Source organism: Nyctibius grandis, chromosome 1 (assembly GCF_013368605.1).
Source record: "Nyctibius grandis isolate bNycGra1 chromosome 1, bNycGra1.pri, whole genome shotgun sequence".
In the NCBI taxonomy this organism is placed as follows: Eukaryota; Metazoa; Chordata; class Aves; order Nyctibiiformes; family Nyctibiidae; genus Nyctibius; species Nyctibius grandis.
The window spans coordinates 95,545,730-95,553,254 of NC_090658.1; positions in this window are offsets into that span (position 1 = coordinate 95,545,730).

Here is a 7,525-nt window from a genome sequence, read left to right on the forward strand (position 1 = left end):
CCCCCCACTTTATACTGAGAATGACGTCTATGGGATGGAATACCTTCGCTGGTCAATTTTGGGTCACCTGCCCTGTCCGCTCCTCCCTGCAGGTGCGACCCCCCTTTGGCTTTTCACTCGTAAGCAGTGAGGAATTTAGCAGTGACCTTGGTTTCTCTAAGACTAAGTACAGCAAGAGCCTTTCTGCATAACAGCCCTACCGGTGCCTCAGCAATAACTACAAACTTCGAGCGTTATCAGTCCTGGAAGCAGACGCTGTCTGCAAAACATGCAGTTAGTTTCAGAAAGTGCAGTTACTTAGAAGGGACTTAGCTGAAAGTAAAAATCACTGAAAGGAAAATTGGCCTGGTTTAGGCCAAACCAGGACAGAAGTATATTAGAAATCATACTTTGAAAGTCTTCCTAGAGGTACTTCAGTAAATATGAAAAACATTTGGCTTTTGTCATTCTGTACTAGTTCATTTTCATGCCGGAGGTTGCAATAGATCAGGCAAGTTCTCTGAACTCTCAAGAACTCTGAGGTTCTAGAGGTACATGAATGTGAACAGATCATCATTTGCATTTAAAAATGTACACTTAGATTTGACTTCATGTTTGCATCCTAACCAAGGCAGAAGGGCTCTTTGCATACTTAAATTTGACATCTTTAAAATAAAGTATCAAATTAATCATGTGTTAGAGACAAGTTATCATATCGCCCTTCTCAAAATACTGCAACAATGTGTACTGTGCATTCTTCAAACTAGTTTGCACTTTGTATGTGGTAGAGCATCATTAAATTTGTATTTCACGTTCAGAATGATGAAAAAGTTTTTACTTTGAGAAACACAAACATGACTTCAGCATTTATTTAAATGCTGTTCAAGCTCCATAGTCATAACACAGAATTTTTCCCCTCCTGTCATTTGAGAAGATGATCTAATTCCACAGTTCACTTGCTGAAGCTTTTACTACATATTAATCATGAAACATATTTACACATCTCTTCAGCAACCTTTAAGAGAAATAATGATCCTGATTCGGCTCTCACTCGCATGAGCACTAATAGCTACCAAGTTATTGAATTTTAAGAATTTATTTAACCAATGTAGCTAAGAACACAAGGTCTGATGCAAGGAGGCACATATTATGTATATGTGATCTGCAGTGATACAAAAGAAAATTGCCTAATATAAATCCTTAGAAAAGTAGAATTACTACATATGTTCTGCAGGCATTCTTCAGAGTTTAATATCCTAGCACTGTAACAGAATGGCTTGGGATGACTGACTTAGTGCCATAAGAAGCCTCTGAAAAGTTAGGCTCAAACTAAAAAGCATTTTGGTGCAAGAATATTCAAATTAGAAATTCAGTGAATATTTTTTTCCCTTAAGGGGAAAGGCTTCATGATTTGACCCTTTGGCAGTATATTATGACTTTTGTACTGCCTGTGAGTCACAGTTGCATTCCTATGCAAGATGAAGTACATTGTCAGGACTCAATAATTAACATCAATGGTAGAAAAAAACTTATTAAAACAGTAACTCAAAAAAATCAGTAAATTAAAGCCAGTGAAAGAGAAGGGTGGGAAAGATAGCTGATATGTTTAAATGTTGCATCATTCTGAATACTTCTTTCCAATGTTTGCACTATTTCTCATAGCTTTTAGCATTGCAGAGTGACAACGTTGTGAAAAATAAAACATCAGAACCTGATGAGTGAATTAAAAAACTCAGATGAATCTTAAGAGCTTGCTAGGAATAAGAATGCAGCATAACTGGCCTGATGTTGGCATTAATAAAGTTCCAGCAAGGCAGTGTTTTAGATTCATCTGACCTCTGCCTACTGTATTTCTTCTTGCAAATTCTTCTGAGAAAAGGTTATTCCTCACATTTTTTAAACTTAGACTGAAAACTAGCATGTTATTTAAAGTAAATTTTAAGAGGTATGAGCCAGCATTCAGAAAACATACCCCATATCTCTGAAAAAATGCTAGACAATAGATTTCAGTTCTACAGCCTTCCATTTATCTATTAGGTGCTAAGGTGTGTCTCTGCATGTTTGAAAATAATTTGTATGCCGTCCAAAACTGCAAGCCTATAATCAAGTTCTAACATGGTACAAAATAAGTAGCAATAAAGTTAAATGATTATTCTTTTGAGAAAATTGCATACTGCTAAAATTGTGTCATATTTAGACAACACAGTCTTGGTGTCATTTTTTATGTTTCATGGACTCAGATTCAGGAAAAGAACAGCAACTTCCAAATCATCACCTAAATCAGTCTGGAATCTCATAGCAATAGTCCTTGCCAAACCCTAGAGAAATATCTCATTACCTCAATCTTTCACAATATCCAGACATAAGAAATGCTAAACAACAGTGATATTTGAGTGTTCAGTTACACAGCTGAGGATTTAAAAGTGTTGCCCCTGAAGAGAAAACAAGAAAAAGAAAGACAGAACACAAACATGAACTAGACTTGACAAATTTCTTCTTCCATGTCATAGACATCCCACATAAAACCTTCAACATAATGTTATCTTTCAAATTAAAAGGTGATTCCAGTCATGACGGGTTTTAGTCATCACGGAGAGTTAGAATTACTTTCTTGGTTAAACAAAGCGATTTCATTAACCAAAACTCCACTTCCCATAAACAATTGCAAAAAGAAACTGTATTTATAGAATATTTGCTGAAAAATTGTCAAAAAGATGTTTTTAAAATGCAATTCTGAATCCACAAAATGTGGACAAGTACTTCACCCAACTCCTAGTTTTCCCAGACATGGAGATGTCTCCACTTACCTTTAACAACTAAGAAATGTATAATGCAAGAAAATAAACAGCCTGAAGCCAAGAATTTTGCAAGGGGCTGGAAACAATCTCAAGAAATTATTAAAATCACATCTACTTGTTGTGGAAGACCCTCAGCCTGCAAAGAGTTGTGCTTTACTTGGGGAGCATAAGATTTGCTTGGGAACACTGCACTGAGAATAGTTTTTGCTTGCTTCTGAGATAAAGGAGCCGAGACCAGTTCACAGGGCTCTTTGAGGCATGTAACAAGTAAACATGTGTTGAAGGTCAGTTCTGAACACAGAGCTGAAAACAGGAATGGTTGTTGATGTTTTGAGCCCAGGACACTGTGGGCTCTTCCCAGGATGGGTGATGAGTGCTTAGTGTGTGAATGTTGATGTTATCTTGAACTGCCTAGTCTGGCTCCTGCATTGTAGCAGTTAAATAGAGTAGTAGCATAACAATAAAAAGTTTTAGGCCTTTCGGCTTCAGGCCCTTGCATCCTCGATCTCAGAGTCTGTGCCTTCCTTGCCGCCCGCCGCAACTTGTACTAGAATAGAAACATTTGCATAATGAATTTTTCTCCATTATATATGTATATAATCTGCATATATGCTACTGAGGAACTCTAATTACAAGAAAAAGATGCAGACTTTTTATAGATCTAACAGATGAGAGGTTTACCACAACATACTCAGATAAATTACTTTCAAGTCATATTATTACTTAAACATTCACAGAATCACAGAATCACAGAATCACAGAATCACAGAATGTTAGGGATTGGAAGGGACCTCGAAAGATCATCTAGTCCAATCCCCCTGCCGGGGCAGGATTGCCTAGACCATATCACACAGGAACGCGTCCAGGTGGGTTTTGAATGTCTCCAGAGAAGGAGACTCCACAACCTCTCTGGGCAGCCTGTTCCAGTGTTCAGTCACCCTCACCGTAAAGAAGTTTTTCCTCAAATTTAAGTGGAACCTCCTGTGTTCCAGCTTGCACCCATTGCCCCTTGTCCTGTCAAGGGATGTCACTGAGAAGAGCCTGGCTCCATCCTCTTGACACTTGCCCTTTACATATTTATAAACATTAATGAGGTCACCCCTCAGTCTCCTCTTCTCTAACCTAAAGAGACCCAGCTCCCTCAGCCTCTCCTCATAAGGGAGATGTTCCACTCCCTTAATCATCTTCATGGCTCTGCGCTGGAAGCAGATTCCATCAGTTCAGACTAAATCCTTCTGTAGCAGGTAACAGGTAACAGGCAACCCAGCTGAGACCAATGTCTAAGCACTTCTTCAAAGCCTTAGTGTTTCCTATAGTTACTTCCCTGCTACAGTGGACTGCAAACCCAGTAATTTTTAAGGGATAGACATGGCTCAGATGAAATATAGCTCCAGCGTGTTACATTTCTGTGAGAGACTCAAGTGAAGCCAGGGTGCAGTAGAGCCTTAGTTTCCCTCAATATGCAGTCTATGAAATGTTAGAAATGCAAAAAAAATGTAATTAAATCAAAACCAATTCCCACAAAACCAGACAGAGCTGTGGCATTAATTTCCCAAATATTTTCAAGAGAGATTATTAACCCATTATACCAATCTACAAGATGAATAGTGGAAGAGAGAGGGCACTCTGTCAGCGCTCCCTTGAGGTAAGGCAACAAGTCAGACCTTTGCAAAGACTATGAAGTTCTCCAGGCCAATCAAACTCAAGGACATTAATTTCAAAACAGCAACAACAGCATCAACAAAATCCACTGAACATGTTTTACTTCAACAAAGTTTCATACAAGTATTTTTACCTATTAATTCAACAGAGAAAAGAAGACTCAAGGGTCATCTTATTGCTGTCTACAACTACCTACTGGACGAGTACAGAAAGGACAGAGCCAGGCTCTTCTCAGAAGTTAGCAGTGAAGGATGAGAGACAACAGGCAAAAGCTGCAGCAAGGGAAACTCCAACAAGATATTAGGGAAAAAATATCAGCATGGAGGTGGTTAAGTCCTAGAAGAGGTTGCTCAGAGAGATTGTGGAATCTCCTTCATTGAAGATATCCAAAACTTGATTAGTCCAGGTCCAGTGCTACCTCATCCTATCACTTGTTACATGGCAGAAGAGACTAGCACACACCTAGCTACAGCCTCCTTTCAGGTACTTGTAGACAGAGATAAGGTCTCTCCTCAGCCTACTTTTCTCCAGACTAAACAACCCCAGTTCCCTCAGCCGCTCCTCATAAGGCTTGTTCTCCAGAACCTTCACCAGCTTTGTTGCCCTTCTTTGGACTCTCTCCAGCACCTCAATGTCTTTCCTGTAGTGAGGGGCCCAAAACTGAACATAGTATTCAAGGTGCAGCCTTGCCAGTGGCCACTTATGAATGATTTATCTCGATTGGGAGGTACAATAGGTGCAGGATGAGCAGAAAATTCGTTTCACAGGAATTTCGGACTGTGAATTGATTTTGAATCAATCAATATTCATGGTCCCTCTTTAGGCATTAAAAATCTTGCCATCTTAAATGCTAATGTGATGTAATAACAATGCTCTGTACCTATTATATCACCTTCTAACTGCGGGTCTCAAGATAGTTATCAGGCATCCATAAATTAAGTCTCAGAAAATCATTATTACGTCAGATATTCTGCTGGGCAGGAAACAGGAAAAGTATGGTTTCATGTCTTGCTAAAGGTTATGCAAGAAATGTTGTAGGGGAAAGATGATAGAACAAAACATAATATTTCAGGTAGGTATATCCCATTAAGTTACATAAAAACCTTACACTAGTTCAGGATCATTTCTCTTCTATTTGGGGTATTCTCTAACCTTGTCATAGTTTTCACTGAGGTGTCTGTGGAGTGACTACTGGGGGCAACTTATTGAAACCAATTATTGGAGACACACTTATTGAAAGTATGTAAGTAAAGTTATATCCACATCCTATAGAACTAAGAAAGCATCCAGTATGGAACTTGGTTGGCATCTAAGGAATCTGCTCTGTGATGGTTCCCCAGGCAACCTGGCCTGCATTCTCAGATGTTCAGCACCACAGGAGCTTGGTGTGTTAACTCTGAGAGAACGGAGGGTGGAATGGTGTGGAGATAACCATGGCCAGGCTCTGTACTAACGAGGCAGGTATGGGAACTCGATGGTACCTCGTAGCAGATAAATTACATAGCTACTGTCAAATGAGAGATAATAACCCATTCCACTCAGAATGCTGGTCACTGAGCCAGCTATTGTGGTGAAATTGTGTCCATGGATGAACTTTGTTCATTATAATCTCATTATAATACCAAAACACGCCTCCGTCCCAAAAGCTACCCACCACCCTCTCCCCCTGAGCATGCCTTTTGAATGTTTCTTAGCCTATACCTTTAAATCGAAGCGAGAGAAATTTACACCAATCGATAATAAAGGTATGTATGAGTCACTCAAGCTCCACCTAAACATAGGAAAATAGTATAAAAAAATCCTTAAGAAAGAGACAAGGGGGGAAGATACCATCACGGAGAAGTCAGGGAGACATCACTATGGACTTCTAGGAGCAGTCGACAGGCTGAACCTCTCTTTCCCACCCACAGGGACGCCTTTGGGTAAGACTCGTACACTTGGTTATACCAGGTGCTTCCCTGGGAAACTTAGAAATCAAGCATGTATTTGTAATCGTATTAATAGCACTATATAGTCATCCTGCAACATATATATGCTCATAGGTACCGAAACGTGCTTTGCAGACAGAGTATTCATCACCGGCAATCTAAAAGAATCTGTATCTGTTGCTTGAATAAATTACCTTAACTGTGGAACTGGTCACGAGGATTTTATTTCAGTGGACGCGCCCAGATTTACGGCTTAATCTGGAACCGTGTTACTTCATTGACCGTGACTGGGCCCTGCACTATCAGTGCATCTGGACCTGTGTTAGTTCAACATATCAGCTGTTGAATGCAGCCGGACTGATAGTGCCAATTTTGGCCTATTTCAGCCAAAATTTAAGGTGTCACATTGGGCATCACTCAGAGGCTAAACTCAGACGCCCCCAGCACCTCTAACATCTGAGGGCAAGCTGGAACGCAAGGGGGTTTAGCTTCTGCCAAATTAGCTCTCCTACACACAACACACCTTAAACGCAACAGGTGTCAACAGTGATGGTTAGGTCTTTGTGTCTGGGTGTCTCCGTATTCAGAACCCAGTGCGATATAGGAGAAGTTCCAATTACTTCTTCTAACACTGGCTACATTGCATACGTCAGCCATGAATTATGTTTACCATCTTACTGCTCAACTTCCTAATTCCTTCAGGAGTTCTCCTAAAGGTTATTTATAGAATCATACGCAAACATAATAGATCTGAGTAATAATGCTTTCCAGTGACCAATATATCAGCATGGGTTTTTTTATAAATACATTGGGACAAATTCTGTTCTAACATAAAATGATATGGCTCTTTTGATGTCAAAGAAGCTGAACACATCTACCACTAAATCTTTTAAAATTTTAATCAGGAAAAGAGTACATCATTGATGCCATCAACTCAACCCTACTCAGCAGAAAAAATTATTATTAATATATTGGATAGTTTCCTTTTTTTACATTCATTCTTGTCTTTTAATAATCAACCATGTAGACAAATTGATAGTTCTGAGCCAGAGCATAAATGCACTTTCATACCATTTCTGCAGTCTATGTCTACAGCTCTGTATTTGCAAGGCTTCTAATAATTTGAGAGGGGCAAGTTTGAAAAAAGTGCACAAATTG